Source organism: Phyllobates terribilis, unplaced genomic scaffold (assembly GCF_046119375.1).
Source record: "Phyllobates terribilis strain yellow unplaced genomic scaffold, ASM4611937v1 Scaffold_4__5_contigs__length_816908805, whole genome shotgun sequence".
NCBI lineage: Eukaryota > Metazoa > Chordata > Amphibia > Anura > Dendrobatidae > Phyllobates > Phyllobates terribilis.
In genome coordinates, this window is record NW_027362764.1 from 162,220,173 (window position 1) to 162,237,553 (window position 17,381).

At 42.6% G+C, this 17,381-nt stretch overlaps 1 protein-coding gene across 2 annotated transcripts in view; it reads left to right on the top strand.

Moving 5' to 3' along the window:
- Positions 1-17,381, top strand: part of PALS2 (protein associated with LIN7 2, MAGUK p55 family member) — a 170,369-nt gene that overhangs the window by 146,374 nt on the left and 6,614 nt on the right. The gene's annotated exons all lie outside the window — the stretch shown is intronic.

A 17,381-nucleotide genomic window follows, 5' to 3' on the forward strand; every position in this document is an offset into this window, starting at 1 on the left:
CAGCACCTCCTTTAGATTGTTGATGTTGCTGGGTCGTGTCTCTTGAACCTTGTTTTTCATTAAATTCCAGGCATTTTCTATGGGGTTAAGGTCAGGGGAATTACCTGGCCACTCTAAAATGTTAATGTTATGGTCACTGAGAAACTTTCTCACGGCCTTGGCTTTGTGGACAGGGGCTCCATCATGCATAAAGTAATCACACTGATGTATGACCCAAAAAGTAAGCATGTGTTCTTCCAAAACAGTAATATAATTGCTTGCTTTCATAGTTATAATCTTGGGAAGGAAGTACAAACCTGCCCTGCCCATGCTTCCACTGAATGCACCCCACACCATCACACTGTCAGGGTGTTTAACAGTCTTAACTGTATATTTTGGGTCATAACGTGACACTGTACTCGGACGACGCACAACCTTTGAGCCTCCCCTGACCAGCCTGAAAGTGCTCTCATCACTAAACATCACTTTCTTCCACTCTTCAGATGTCCAATCTTGATATTTCTTACAAAAGGCAAGCCGTTTCTTCTTCATTGCTGCTGTGAGCAGGGGCTTCTTTGCGGCACGGCAACTTGGTAGACCCAGGTCCTTTTGCAGGCGGTGACGAATTGTCCTAGTTGCGATGTTCTGGAGGAGTATAGGGTACTTTTTTTTTATTTCAACGGCAGTTATAGAAGGATGTGACATCACTTCACGCTTCAGAAGCTTATCAGTCCTTGGTGAAGTCTTCTTAGGTGCGCCAGAGCCTGACTTCCTCTGCGGTACCATCCCAGGAGGCAATAATGCCGCCAACCGCTTCAGTTGATAAATTGCTTCTCTTGACACTCCCAGATCTCTAGTTACAGCAATCACTGAATCCCCCTTCTCGAGCAGAGTCAAGGCACGGGATTGCTCTTCCATTTTAAGCTTCTTTCGACCCATTGTGGGAGATAATATAAAACTGAGGGAAATAATGAAAGACTGCCTAATAGCAAAACTGGCTGAGCTGCACATAACAACCAGAGTGCAGCTTTCGCTTGAACAGAGAAGTGAAAACTGAGCATTGATTGGTTGATATTTGCAACAAAGCCAGCTTTAATATTAGACAGTTTTTTATTATCTCCCCCATTGTGTACACTTTTAAAAAGTGAAATTATGATGTGGATTTTATATGTAAAGTTTTTTTTTTGCTGCGCAAGTGTAAAGATTTTTTTTGCCGGCACTGTATTTGTGTGTAGAGTTGTCAGAGCCGTCACAAGCCCAGGAACAATTTTTAGATTTCTTCTAATGACCGCAATCTGAGATTTTGAAAACTGAGGGATTGATAAACTTTTTTTTATTTGACAATTGTAAGCTTCTATTTTCATTAAAAGAAAAAAAACTATTTTCTGAATCCATGATGAACCTGTAACATTTATAGGCGCACACATGAATTCCAGTGATGTCACTTACTGGGCTGCTTGATATAATTTTGATAATTTCCTTCTATTAACCTCTTTTATGACTAGAGGACTAGTAAACCTGCTGCCAGGTAGTCCTCCATGTTCATGAGTTCTGGATAACTCCGCCTCAAGCACTGATTGGCAGCTTTCTGTGTACTCTGTGCATAGGCAGAAAGCTGCCAATCAGTGTTGTGGGTGTGGTTATACAGAGCTCAGCATTCAGAGAACTGCTAGATCTGCAGCAGATTAAACAGATTTTATCAAAACTTCAGCCAGCAGCCTAGTAAGTGATACATCGCTCGAATCAGCATCTCAGCCCCTACATTGTTCTACTCTCAGATGGGCGAGCAAAAACCTGATGACCAATTTCCTCTCCATACAGGTGTATGACTGTTGCAGACTGATCTACAGATACTGTTAATGGTAGACGCAACTAATGTTATTTCAAAAACGTTCTCCCACCGCAGACTGTGCCCATAATGAGCGCTCTGATGAGACAGCCGGCTCACTGCTGAGACAGCCGGCTCACTGCCTCGCTCTGTCCTTTGAAAAAAGTTAAGAAAGCGGACAAGCAATTTATATCTATTAAAACTATAGTTTGAGGTCTTGGCACCATTAGTCGGACAGTGTGACATTGCAGCTGTTAGTGTGCGAAATGTCTCAATGACTTAAGTTAACTACACATCCTTTTACAATGCCAGGGTGCGTTCATCTTTCTGGCACAATGTAGTAATGTTGTTTTCTTTGGCGGCAGCTTCACAAAAGCCGCTATCTGGTCCTGTGTAACAAAGGGATCCGCCACGTTTCATCAGGAGATCGTTATTCTCTTAAGCACAGTGTGTCTCCTTTAATGGCGTTCTACATCCACAAGTCGCTGTGTCCGGTCACAAGGACGAGCCAGCCCCAGACAGAAATACCATTGATCCTTACTATGAAGGGGCCACAGTGCTAGTTAACGGGGGGGGTTCTGGTTTTAGTTTAAAAAGCTTTTCATTATATAAAGTTTTACACTTTTCTTATAAACAATTTCTGTTTATCGCTGTTTTCAACATTACTTTCCTGTCCGTGAACGAAAACAAATTAGTTTTTCGTTCTGCTAGAGCGCTTTCTCACAAGTACCACCTAGGAGAGGTAGCTGCTGTTGAAGTCATTGTTTGACCCTTCAATGAGTACATCTGCGCGACAGCAAAGCACTTGGTCTAATTTGCATGTAGCTTTAAACTCTGATTTTTCGTTGCTGGCCCATCCGATTTATTAGAAGACCTGTTATTTTTGTTGTATTAGGACTAGTGTTGAGCGAGTATGTTCTATTAACCCTTTCGCCGAGTATGCTCAGGCCGAGCTCCGATTATTTATAGCTGCTCGGTGTTGTGTTTAAATCGCTCCCATGTGCATGATTTGCAACTGTTTGACAGCTTTATTACATGTGAGGAATGCAAAAGAAACGATCATTCCTCACATGTACTAAAGCTGTCAAACAGTCGCAAATCATGCACACGGGAGTGATTTAAACATATCACCGAGAAGCTATAAATACTCGGAGCTCGGCCCGAGCATACTCGGACAGAACATACTCGCTCAACACTAATTCGGACCTGTACAGCCATAACACTGGTTACAGCAGAAAAATCATCCTGACAGATTCCCATTCCCTATGGGCAGCATGTTGCAGAGCAGGAGGATCTCGGCAAACTTATATATACAGCAGTTTTGTAGCAAAAGATTTAGTATTTTATTTCATTTGTTGAAATTTGTAATCATTGTGGTCTTGGCTGTAATTTGAATGGTTCTAATCCATGATTGACAGCCATTGCTGCGTCTGTGTGCATAGAGATGGCTGTCAGGCTCTTTATAAGGAGACTGCTAAACCCACAATGAGCAGGGATTTTAGTGAGTAAAATAGGAGCCAGCCTATATGCTGCACAATGCGGCATTTCACACACCAGTCACATCTGCAATTTGTCTTTATGACTGCATCTTCTTTCTGCTCTGTGCGCTCTTCCACATCTTGGATAGGTGCACAAGCTAAGTGCCATTGAAACTTGCGTTGTCTAGGCCACAGAAAAGATTGAGTGTTTGGGGTTTTTTGTTTTTCTTCATGGGAGATTGGTCATGTGCACGAGCACAATGACTTGCATTTGTTGTTGTACGGTCTGTTCTGTTCTGTATATTGAAGGCACACTAATATACAAAGTCTCTCTCCACGAACCTGTGTGTCAGTCTATCATTATTCTTTCATCTGTAAGGGCTTTACTGGTAACCGAGCAGTGGAGACTTCGATGCTGCGATTGAGCATTGTCCTGCATAAAAATCATGGTTTTCTTAAAAGACAGACTTTTTCCTGGACCACTGCTTGAAGAAAGTGTCTTCTAAAAACTGGCAGTAGTTTTGGGAGTTGATTTTTGAGTCCATCTTCAATCAGGTCCAACCAGTCCATCTTTAATAATACCAACCCATAGCAGTACCACACCTCCACCTTGCTGGTGTCTGAGTCAAAGTGGAGGTCTTGATCCATTACTGATCCATTTACAGGGCCCATCCATCTGGTCTGTCAAGAGTAGAGATGAGCGGTGTTCGACTAGAACTGTTCGCCAATCTCAAATTCGAGCTGTTTTGGGCAGTGTTCGAGTTGTTCGACGAACCCGAACGATTTGCAAAAAATTCGGCTGTTCGATAACTGTTCGTGCACCAAAAGCGTGTCCTGCATGTCTGGCGCTATTTAGAGCACCAATCATGCAGGGATTGTCTGCCACTCACTGTAATGCCACAGCCATGGTGGTTGTGGCATTACAGTGATTGCCCAAATCGATGGGAACAGTGCCAACAGTGAAACATGAAAAGCCGGCAATTCAGCAGCGGCATACACCTGTACCCGACAATTTAGAACCGAAAGAATAGAGCTTCACACATAGATTAGATAGATATAAACATGTCAGCCACATATATACGAAGTACAGTGAAAGTGCTGCTTACTGTACTTGTCATTTAGCGTAAAGGATTTATCAAAAAAAAATAATAGTGTTTTCATGCACCGTCTCTTTAAAAAAGCCGGCCGGCAATTCAGCAGCGGTACCCGACAATTTATAACAGACAGAATAGAGAATCACACATAGATTAGATAGATAGAAACATGTCAGTCACATATATATGAAGTACAGTGACAGTGCTGCTTACTGTACTTGTCATTTAGTATTAAAACAAAGGATTTATTATTAAAAAAATTGGCGTGGGGTTCCCCTTAATTTTAGGCTCTAGCGGAGGTTAAGCAGACGGCTGGGGCAGATGTTTGAAGCCTGGGAAGGGGGTAATACCCACGGAGCTTCCCAGGCTACTAATATCAGCCCCCAGCTGAATACATAGCCTTTACTAGCTATTAAAATGGGGGACCCCCCCAAAAAAATGACGTGGGGTCCCCCCTAATTTAATAGCTAGCAAAGGCTAGGCAGACAGCTGGGGGCTGATATTAATAGCCCAGGAAGGGAGCCATGAATATTGGCCCCCTCCCAGGCTAGAAACACCAGCCGTCAGCCGCCCCAGAAATGGCGCATTCATAGGATGCGCCAATTCTGGCACTTAGCCTCGCTCTTCCACGCTGCCCTGGTGCGGTGGCAGGGGGTAATAGGGTTGGGGTTGATGTCAGCTTATAATGCCAGCTGACATCAAGCCCAGGTTAGTAATGGAGAGGCGTCTATAAGACACCCCCATTACTAACCCCATAGTCAAAGTTAAAAAAAACACAAACACCCAGAATAAAGTCCTTTAATTGAAATAAAGACACAATCCTTTATTGTTCTAAATTAAACCATACTTACCGTCACGCCCATTCCAGCTGAAGCCAACGATCTCCTGCAATAAAAGAAAAATAATAAAGCAACCTCATCCTTACCTTTCCATGGTTCCCACGACAGCTTCAGCTCTGCTACATCGAGATGACAGGCTGGACCGCAGCAGAACGCTGCCATCCAGCCTCTCATCCCGCAGACACTGAGAAGCGCAGGCTTGCTTGCGCTGCTCAGCGTCTCTCTGTGACGACATCCAGATGAGCCGAGTTCATGTCCAATGAACTCAGCTCACCTCCTGCACGTCACTGACAGCGTGGGAGAATTCTCCTGCACTCAGCGCTTTAGCGTGAGAATTCTCCCACGCTGAAGCGCTGAGTGCAGGAGAATTTTCCCACGCTGTCAGTGACGTGCATAAGGTGAGCTCATGTCCAATGAACTCAGCTCACCTCATGCACGTCACTGACAGCGTGGGAGAATTCTCCTGCACTCAGCGCTTCAGTGTGAGAATTCTCCCACGCTGAAGCGCTGAGTGCAGGAGAATTTTCCCACGCTGTCAGTGACGTGCATGAGGTGAGCCGAGTTCATTGGACATTAACTCGGCTCATCTGGATGCCCTCACAGAGAGACACTGTGGAGCGCAAGCAAGCCTGCGCTTCTCAGTGTCTGCGGGATGACAGGCTGGATGGCAGCGTTCTGCTGCGGTCCAGCCTGTCATCTCGATGTAGCAGAGCTGAAGCTGTCATGGGAACCATGGAAAGGTAAGGATGATGTTGCTTTATTATTTTTCTTTTATTTCAGGAGATCGTTGGCTTCAGCTGGAATGGGCGTGATGGTAAGTATGGTTTAATTTAGAACAATAAAGAATTGTGTGTTTATTTCAATTAAAGGACTTTTTTCTGGGTGTTGTGTTTTTTTTAAATACTTTACTAGAAATTCATGGTGGTCATGTCTAATATTGGCGTGACCCCATGAATTTCGGGCTTAGGGCCAGCTGATAATGCCAAGCTGGCCCTAACCCCTTTATTACCCAGTGAGCCACCGCATCAGGGCCCTGGATGAGTTGGGTACAGCGCCAGAAGATGGCGCTTCTATGAACGCGCCATTTTCCGGGGTGGCTGCGGACTGCAATTTGCAGCGGGGGTGGCCCAGAAAGCTTGGGCCTCCCTGCGCTGCGGATTCCAGCCCCCAGCTGCCTAGTTGTACCTGGCTGGACACAAAAACAGGGCGAAGCCCCACGTCAATTTTCTTTAAATTATTTCATGAAATAATTAAGAAAAAAAGGGCTTCCCTATATTGTTGTGTCCGGCCAGGTACAAATAGGCAGCTGGTGGTTGGGGGCAGCCCGTTCCTGCCTGCTGTACCTGGCTGGACACAAATATAGTGCGAAGCCCCACGTCAATTTTTTTTTAATTATTTCATGAATTTCCTGAAATAATTTAAAAAAATTGACGTGGGGCTTCGCACTATATTTGTGTCCAGCCAGGTACAGCAGGCAGGAACGGGCTGCCCCCATCCACCAGCTGCCTATTTGTACCTGGCCGGACACAACAATATAGGGAAGGCCTTTTTTTCTTAATTATTTCATGAATTTCATGAAATAATTAAAAAAAAAGTACGTGGGGCTTCGCCCTATTTTTGTGTCCAGCCAGGTACAACTAGGCAGCTGGGGGCTGGAATCTGCAGCGCAGGGAGGCCCAAGCTTTCTGGGCCCCCCCCCGCTACAAATTGCAGTCCGCAGCCACCCCGGAAAATGGCGCGTTCATAGAAGTGCCATCTTCTGGCGCTGTACCCAACTCATCCAGGGCCCTGGTGCGGTGGCTCACTGGGTAATAAAGGGGTTAGGGCCAGCTTGGTATTATCAGCTGGCCCCAAGCCCAAAATTCATGGGGTCACGCCAGTATTAGACATGACCGCCATGAATTTCTAGTAAAGTATTTAAAAAAAACACAACACCCAGAATAAAGTCCTTTAATTGAAATAAAGACACAATTCTTTATTGTTCTAAATTAAACCATACTTACCATCACACCCATTCCAGCTGAAGCCAACGATCTCCTGCAATAAAAGAAAAATAATAAAGCAACCTCATCCTTACCTTTCCATGGTTCCCACGACAGCTTCAGCTCTGCTACATCGAGATGACTGGCTGGACCGCAGCAGAACGCTGCCATCCAGTCTGTCATCCCGCAGACACTGAGAAGCGCAGGCATGCTTGCGCTCCTCACTGTCTCGCTGTGACGGCATCCAGATGAGCCGAGGTCATGTCCAATGAACTCGGCTCACCTCATGCACGTCACTGACAGCGTGGGAAAATTCTCACGCTGAAGTGCTGAGTGCAGGAGAATTCTCCCACGCTGTCAGTGATGTGCATGAGGTGAGCTCATGTCCAATGAACTCAGCTCACCTCCTGCACGTCACTGACAGCGTGGGAAAATTCTCCTGCAATCAGCGCTTCAGCGTGAGAATTTTCCCACGCTGTCAGTGACGTGCATGAGGTGAGCCGAGTTCATTGGACATGAACTCGGCTCATCTGGATGTCGTCACAGAGAGACGCTGAGCAGCGCAAGCAAGCCTGCGCTTCTCAGTGTCTGCGGGATGACAGGCTGGATGGCGGCGTTCTGCTGCGGTCCAGCCTGTCATCTCGATGTAGCAGAGCTGAAGCTGTCGTGGGAACCATGGAAAGGTAAGGATGAGGTTGCTTTATTATTTTTCTTTTATTGCAGGAGATCGTTGGCTTCAGCTGGAATGGGCGTGATGGTAAGTATGGTTTAATTTAGAACAATAAAGGATTGTGTCTTTATTTCAATTAAAGGACTTTATTCTGGGTGTTTGTGTTTTTTTTAACTTTGACTATGGGGTTAGTAATGGGGGTGTCTTATAGACGCCTCTCCATTACTAACCTGGGCTTGATGTCAGCTGGCATTATAAGCTGACATCAACCCCAACCCTATTACCCCCTGCCACCGCACCAGGGCAGCGTGGAAGAGCGAGGCTAAGTGCCAGAATTGGCGCATCCTATGGATGCGCCATTTCTGGGGCGGCTGATGGCTGGTGTTTCTAGCCTGGGAGGGGGCCAATATTCATGGCTCCCTTCCTGGGCTATTAATATCAGCCCCCAGCTGTCTGCCTAGCCTTTGCTAGCTATTAAATTAGGGGGGACCCCACGTCATTTTTTTTGGGGGGTCCCCCATTTTAATAGCTAGTAAAGGCTATGTATTCAGCTGGGGGCTGATATTAGTAGCCTGGGAAGCTCCGTGGGTATTACCCCCTTCCCAGGCTTCAAACATCTGCCCCAGCCGTCTGCTTAACCTCCGCTAGAGCCTAAAATTAAGGGGAACCCCACGCCAATTTTTTTAATAATAAATCCTTTATTTTAATACTAAATGACAAGTACAGTAACCAACACTGTCACTGTACTTCATATATATGTGACTGACATGTTTCTATCTATCTAATCTATGTGTGAAGCTCTATTCTTTCTGTTCTAAATTGTCGGGTACCGCTGCTGAATTGCCGGCCGGCTTTTTTAAAGAGACGGTGCATGAAAACACTAATATTTTTTTTAATAAATCCTTTACACTAAATGACAAGTGCAGTAACCAACACTGTCACTGTGCTTCTTATATGTGTGACTGACATGTTTCTATCTATCTAATCTATGTGTGATGCTCTATTCCTTCTTGTCTAAATTGTCGGGTACCGGTGTATGCCGCTGCTGAATTTGCCGGCCGGCTTTTTTAAAGAGAGTGTCTTCTGAGCAGTTTGTCAGCTTTTGGACACCTTTGCAGGTGTTTTCTATGTGTTTCTATGTGTTTTTGTTTGCCTGCCATTGGTTTTAACGGTGTTCTAAGGTGTTCGACGAACAGTTCGACGAACAGTTCCTCGAACATCCCGGTGTTCGACGAACCGAACCGAACCCGAACACTACGGGGGTGGCTCAACACTAGTCAAGAGTCATTCTCATTTAATCAGTCCATAAAAGTTTGAAAAATCAGTCTTCAGATATTTCTTTGCCCAGTCTTGATGTTTCACCTTCTGTGTCTTGTTCAGTGGTGGTCGGGTTTCAGCCCTCCTTATTTTGGCCATATCTCTGGGCACTGAACACTTTGTACTTCTCGGCCTCCAGGGAGGCTGCAGATCTGGAATATGACAGCACTGGAGGATAATGGGTTCCTGGTCGCTTTACGTTCTGCTTCTTAAATCTTTTGCAGTTAATGTGCTGCCCCCCCCAACACGTTTTTTTGTGACATTGTTGACTATTTGCAACAAAACTTTTGATGGTTCTGATCACACCCCAGTATCTTAGCAATTTCAGGAGTGCTACATCCTTCTGTAAGACTTAGCAATTTTTGACTTTTTGGAGTCTGTTAAATCTTTTTTTTATCCCATTTTGTATGAGGTAAACAAGCTGCCTAATAATGCTGCACACCTTGATAAAAAGCGTTGTATACTTAGGCCTCACCCTCCTCATTACACAAATGCACATCACCTGATCTGCCTCGTCCAATAAGCATTCAAGTTTATACAGCGCGGAGTTGTAAATCTGCATAAAAAAATGATATGGTCAAAATACTTACCGGGCCGTAATACAACATGTGTATCATCTCTAAATGCCTCTAACCTTATAAAAGTGTTGAGATGTGCCCTGTGCCCAGTATTATTTTTCCATGGCTGCTTACCTTGGCACATTGGCACTTTGCCGCTTGTTGGGAAATGGTTAAACATTGTAATTGAACAGAAACGCCATAAACCGCTCTGTGCCGTGCAAACAAGCAGCCTGCTGTAATTGTTAATTTGCTGCCTATTAACAAGTAGATGCTTAATTACAGTTTCTAATTTAACACAAATTATGAGTCCTAGAGCATTGCTTTGCCAATTTGGACATTACCAGCAGATTGATGGTTTTACAACATCAGATCATTTTTTATTGATAGTTGGAAAATAACAGCCCCCTGGGGGAGACCAGACCACATGGGTCCCACTGACGAATCTTGTCTGATATGACTTGAACACATTTCTCTTCCTTATGCCACCGTTATAGTGATGAGCGTGCTTGGACATCGTCTTATCTCGGGCGTGCTCGAGTAATATGTTCGAGACCCCGCGGCTGCATGATTCGCGGCTGTTAGACATCCGCATCACATGCGGGGATTGCCTGTTTGTTAGGTCTAACATCCGCGAAACATGCATCCTTGGGGACTCTTAACATATTATTCATGCACGCTCGGGATACTCTACAATATCCGAGCACGCTCGCTCATCACTAGTGTGCAAACATCTGCTCCATTCGGCAGCTACTCGCCCCAGTCAGAGGAGAGCAGAGATGACAAAGGCGCAGTTTAGAGTCTTGTGACCGTGAAGAATATTCTGCATCCATTACGGACTATGATAATATACATATTCACCTAAACATACCGCTGCACGTGTGATGGAAGTCTTCTAGTTGTCAGATCTACTGGTGGTCCTTTAATTTGCCTCGTTCCTTCTGAACATTACCTGCGCTCGTCTGCTCTTATTTTTTATTGATGTGTGCGGCAGGAGGATTACGGACATGTTTTCTTCAGCCGGCTCTTTTGTCCGTTCTGTCTTGTTCGGAGCATTTTACAATGGGAGCGCATTTCTTCTCTCAAGGATTTATTTTCACAGTTTGGTCTTTTTAAATCGAACCAGTGAACCGTGCGGCTGCGGCATCAGTCTCTGCACAGCGCCATTCTGTGCATAAATCCTCCTAATCTTGAAGGACACGTTCAGAGATTTTTGTATCCAGGGTGTGCACTGTATGAGCTGTTATCAGCGATCATCTGCCTCAGATGTGTAATTCTCCATACCTACAGCTCTGACTGCTGCCATCTTGGCAATGTCTCTATTTACTATTATATACTTTACTCAAGTTTTCTTTTAAACTTAAATGATGTGAATATTTCCTCCGGGCAAGTTCTGAACATCTTTCCAGTTTTTTTTTTTTTCTAAGCTTCTACCTTTCTTTTTTTTTTCTTTAATTTTGGTTTAACCTACAAATGACCCATTGTTTCTTAACAGCATGTCCTCTCTACAAAGCTTACACACTTTAATTAGTTGAGGAAAAGACAATGTAAAACCTTTTGGAAATATATACTCAAAGTTGGGGGGGGGTTTTGCCCAGGATGTATCATCAATCAAGGAAATGTTGGTAAAAATGTGATGAATTTGTGTTTTTAACAATAAAATTTTGTACAAATTTAAAATGTGATCATGAATTTCCTAATGTTGGGTAGTATAATTGCAATCAAGATTTCCCAGAATGTAAAGATCTCAGGGAATGTGTCCAAAGCAAAACTGTTCTAAAAATCTTCATCTGCTCCATTCACTTTCCTAGTATTGTCATATTGCAGAATGATAGTGCAGATTCTGCCCATAAATCTAGGACTGATGCCCCATACGTGCACAATGCTTTTATAGCTGCTTGGCCTGCTTAAAGAAAAGGCTACCAAACTGTAGCGTATTCGATGGGCAGTGCTGAGACCTTTATTATTAGGTAGAATTTCCAGTGGCCATGGTTTGTCCAATACTTTAGTCCATATAGTAGAAACCCTTGAGCTTCACAATTAATATTGGTCTGTTTGAGTTCTGGGCTTCAGCAACATTACACGTGCGATTGATAGATGATCCAGCAATTTATCCAGCAATAAATCAGTCCCAAAACTGTGTCATTTTCTGTTCTCAGTTAACAGGTGATTGTACATTTTCATAGTGATTAAAGAATTCTCATGAGGGGTTGATGGGTGATAATTGGTATATGAGGTAATAAGACCCCCAATTTTATGGGAAAATTGGAACCTATTTTTATAGTTAGGTATTCTGACAAAAAATATTTATCACCTATCCACAGGCTAGGTAAAAATATTATTATGGGGAGGTCCATCCACTGTGAGCCATATTAGTCATTAGAACTGGAGATTCTGATCCAGTTTATATGTTTATATAGAACATGGCTTGGAGCGATCTTTTCAGCAAATGAGGTTCGCCGGACCCAGATACCCACCAATCTACAGGCAATTATAGTGGCTGAAAAATGTTTAAAAACATTTTTTTTAAACTTTTACTTTTTAAAAAAGTTTAGCAGCAAATTGTCTTTTTTTTTTTTTTTCAATTCAATTTGAGCCTGCTTTTGTTTTTAGTGAGCTATTCATTTTCGGAGTGTTTTTTCCAATAGACTTCTCAAAGTTTTACCATTTTAAAAACTGCAGTCTGGTTTTGACCCTGCAACTAGTTCACAGAATTTTAGATCATTGGACAGTGAAAACAACAAAAATAATTATACTACGAAAATGATTTAACCCCAAAGTGCCGGAACAGCAGACAAGAGACACCATGAATTTATCTAGGAATGTGGTGAGCATTTTAACAGCTTTTAGCTGTAAATAAATAAAATATTACATTTTTTTCCCACTCAAATTTTTCATTTTCGCAAGATGTAATTGGAGAAAATGGACCCTGCTATTGGTTGTGTAAATTCTCCTGAATGCAGCAATAGCCCATATGTGGTCGGAAACTACCGTTTGGGCTCATATCTCGAGGGAAAGAGTGCTGTTTGACTTTAGGAGCACATACTTGGCTGGAATAGTTTTCAGTTGCCATATGCAGAGCCACTAAGGTCTTAGAACAGCAGAAATACCTAGTAGTGATCCCTTTTTGGAAATTACACCCCTATGGGATTTCATGTACTTATGTAGTAATTATTTTGACCCTAGAGGTGTTTTCCAGAATTAAGCACGCAGTTGGTTTGCAGAGTGAGAATTGTGAAAATGCCATTTTAGTGGCCAATACATTGTACCAGCTTGTGCTTCTGGAGGTGCACCGCCTAAAAACTAAGTGCACTCCCCTTGCTATAGGCATGCGAAACATGGATTCATGTGAACATGTGGTGCTCAAAAGGTAGGGGGCTGTTTGACTTTGGGAGCATAGATATGCTAGATTTTGTATTGTCCCTTTTCTAAATTCCCCCAAAAACGATATAGTTGGAACCATTCCATGAGACAGATGGAACTTGGCCAAACAATCCTGTCTTTTTAGAAATGCATAAAACCACAACTTTTTTTGTTTGTATTTTTTGCATTGCCATTCTTTTTTTTTTTTTTTTTTTTTTTATAAGAACTTTTATTTTTTATTTTTCTGCAGACAAATGTTTTTGTTTTTTTTTGTAGTTTGAAATGCCGTTTTCATTAATACTTTCTCTCTTTTCATACAATTTTTCACCTTATTTGTATTATACATTACATTTTTGTGTAGCGGTATGATGAGATTTTTTTTTCTTTTTTGTGTGACCACTTTGTAGCTTTGCTCTATCTGGACTTGACAAAACCAATTATGTGTACTTCTTTTGTTTCTGTTTTTTTACATAACTAATTTTGACAACCTTTTTGTTTAATTTTCTTTTATTTCAAATTTTTTAAAAATTGTATTAAATTTTAACTTTTTTTTTTATTATTTATCTTTACTATAGGACTTAAACATTTTAACCTTTTACCACCGAACCCAGTTTTATATTTGACAGAGCCCCATTTTTCAAATCTGACATGTCACTTTGTGGTAATAACTTTTGATTGCTTGTATATATCCCAGTGATTCTGAGATTGTTCTTTCGTGACACATTGTACTTTATGATGGTGGTAAAATTTCCGATTATGAAAATATCGGAAATTTGGAGAATATTTAAAAAAAAAAAAAATTGACTTTTCAACTTTTACTTTTTATGCCCTTAAAACAGATAATCGTAAAACACAAAAAGGTTAATAAATAATACCACTTGTCTACTTTACATCAGCATGATTGCATTCTTGCAAATAAATTTAAGGCTAAAGCAACATTTTATCATTTATACAAGAGTAACAGGAGAAATTGCACAACAAATTGTGGGGTCCATTTTCTCTAGAGTATGACAATACCCCATATGTGATCACAAACTACTGTTTTTGGGCACGGCTCAGAAGGGAAGGAGCGCTATTATGTGAATTTTGGAGCACAGTTTTGGATGGAAAAGATTGCAGATGTCATGTTGCATTTGATGAGCTGCGGACATGCCAAAGTAGAAGAAGCCCCCACAAGTGGACCAATTTTGGAAACTCCTCAAGGAATTCATCTCAAATTCATCCAGGGATGTGGTTAGCATATTAAACCTACAGGTGCATCACAGAATTGTGTAACATTGGCATGTGAAAATGATAGTGTTTTTTTTAGCCCCATCCATATCACTTTCCAAAACGGTACTAGGAGAAAATGGACGCCACAGTTTTACCCAAATTCTCCTGACTACACCAATAGCCCAATATGTGGTTGGAAAGTAGTAATTGGGGACACTGCGAAGCTCAGAAAGGAAAAAGCACCATTTTGGAATGGAGATTTTGCTGAAATTATATACGGGAGCTGTGTCACATTAGCAGATACCTAGAGGGGTCAGAATAGTAGAAACCCACAAGTTAACCCATTTCACACACTATACCCCTCAAGGAATTCATCTAGTGGCACTATTATATTATAATAGTAATGCTTGTGGTTTTACTGGGGTATGGATTAATAATGTGGTGTTATGTGTAAGTTGTGTGTAGTGCATCAGGTTATAGATGTGTGTTGTGTTAACAAAGTAAAACCAAATTTTAATAATTAACGTGTGGTATGATTTGAAGAGATATTCCCCTTTTGGAGCATACTCTGCACCTTTTCTGTCTTCTTCCTTTCCTTGCAGTTTGGGGGACCTCACCGGGAAAATGTTACCCTGGTACAATACGGGCACCTTCAGTTTCAGAAGTACAGGTACCCTCAGAGAGATCTAGACTCTCCATGTATTTATTTTAATCCAGGATACAATTTGGGTGTAGGACTTCTGCTGTGGTTCTTCAGACAGCGACAGGGAGCTGTTGTCAGTGTAATGTGATCTAGGTGGGGAGATCCCTCTTATACTTGACCATGAGCAATTTGTTTCTACATTGGGCTCTGCTCTCATCCTTTCTCAACAGTTGCCCAAATAGCTGCCTAGGCAGAACCCTTTTTTTTTTGGGCACGGTGCCGCATGCAACAGTAGCTCTGGCAGAGCAGGACTTGGTGGGATGTCGGCATAGAAGTTATCGATGTAAACGTCATAACCATGGTCCAGCAGTGGGCACACCAATTCCCACACTATTTTTGCCCCTCACTCCCAGGACTGAGGGCTCTAAGGGGGGGGACAGTCAAGGTGTCTCTCACTTCGTAACACTTTACATCTATGGGTGAACCCTCAAGAACTCTCGCACAGCTTGTACATTTTAATTCCATAGCTGGCCCTCTTAGGGTACGTGCTCACGGTCAGGAATGGCTGCGGATTGGATGCAGCGTACTTGCTCTGCTTGCAATCCGCAGCGGCCAGATGTAGAGCATAGTGGACGAAATTTCAATATGTCCCATGCCCACTGCGTCTCTGTGCTCCTGCGGCTCCCCCGCAGAGACGGACATGCGGCGTGTTTTCACAGACTGCAGTATGTCAATTTCTCTTGCCGAGACTCTAGTCTCCGCAAGAGAAATTCTGTCAGTGTAATGTATAGGATGCGGTGATTCTGCATGGTTCAATGAATACATGCTTATTCACCTGCGTGCAGCGCTTTGGACGCAGCATGAAGTATAGCGTTAGTGTTCAAAGCGCTGCCAGAAAGGATTATATGCACATACCCTTACTGGACAAATATTGTCCAAATTTTAGCCTCCCTTTTGAAATGAATTATTGACTCATTTATTGAGAGATCTTTTTGGGGGTTCTACTCCTCTGCAAATTTTATGCTGAAGTGGTTAATTACTGGCTATATTTTGTATAGACAATCAAAGTTTGAATAGTCCTAGCGAGGACGCTGCACATTATCACTATAATGTAAAAATGTTAGGATTGCTTCAAATCCCGTTCTTGTCATGACAATATGGAAAACTGGTAGGATCAATTTCTGAAGGAGTTTCCTCTGTCTTGGGGCGCCTTGCTTGGGGCTCCCTCCTCACTAGATGAGGAGAAGGAAGAAAATTAAAGGAATATGACATCTCCTTCACCACCTGATTCTGTGCCGGAGGCGAGGAAAGCATTTTCCTCCTCCTGTAAAGAGTCTGTGATGACTGGGATATTTTTATTTTATTCTTCCAAACACCGGGGTATGTGTGTAAGTGGTGATTTTACATCTGTATTATGTTGGGTGTGTATAAAATGTACTATTTATTATGAGATTTATTCTAAAAAGTAGAGAACAAAGATTTTAAAGAAATTTTTGAAATAAATCCGTAGAATCAGTGCAAATAAAAATAAAAAAAAACCTTTTGTTAAAAAAAAAAAATCACTAATTCTGTGACATCCACTACTCTAGTTATAGAGCTACTTCAATCTTTTCTATTATATCCATTATCTTTTTTACAATTTCTTGTAAAAAGACATCAGTCCTTTGGCAAACATGTACTCTGTTCAGTGGTGTGCTTTACTGATCACAGCAATACGGTCGCAGGACGTGCACACGCAGGTGTCGCAAGAAAAATAGTGCGCCAAAAATTACACATGGATGCTCAGCGCAGGATGCAATTGGGGAGAGGGGCGGGAGGGTGAGCTGGAACTGGGATCGGGAACTTTACTGCCGTGATCACGGATGAGTCACACTGAGCAAATAGACCAGCAACAGAAGATCTGCAGCTCTGTGGGTGAGGATCGCTGCCAATTATTTCTCTCAAGTAACACAGAGGAGCTATAGAATCGCTCTTCACGTCAATTCTGAGTGAAATATGGTATGCAGAGTGGAGATTTTTTTTACATTAACCCTTTTGGCTCCGATTGGTCAGTCACTATTGACTAAGCAATTGCAGCCAATAGGGTTAATAAACATAGGTAGCCCCACAATCATCTGATCCTTCTTGCTACTTATGATTGGTGTGGTCTGAGACCGCACTACTTGCCACCACCAATTTATTTGGGGTATTTATAACTTTATTAGTAAAACACGGATTGGCTGGTCAGAATTGACCGGCTAATCACAGCAATCGCCGATCTGGAAGAGTGGCAAAGCTCCCCAAACAATGAGTATGGATGGTCCGAGACATCGGCCATCTTTACTTGTTCACCATGCGATTTAAGTGCAGTGACCAATTTTTGCAGCAAGCTCAAACTGTAATCACTGCTCTAATAATGGTGGTGCATCAGGCCTGTCAG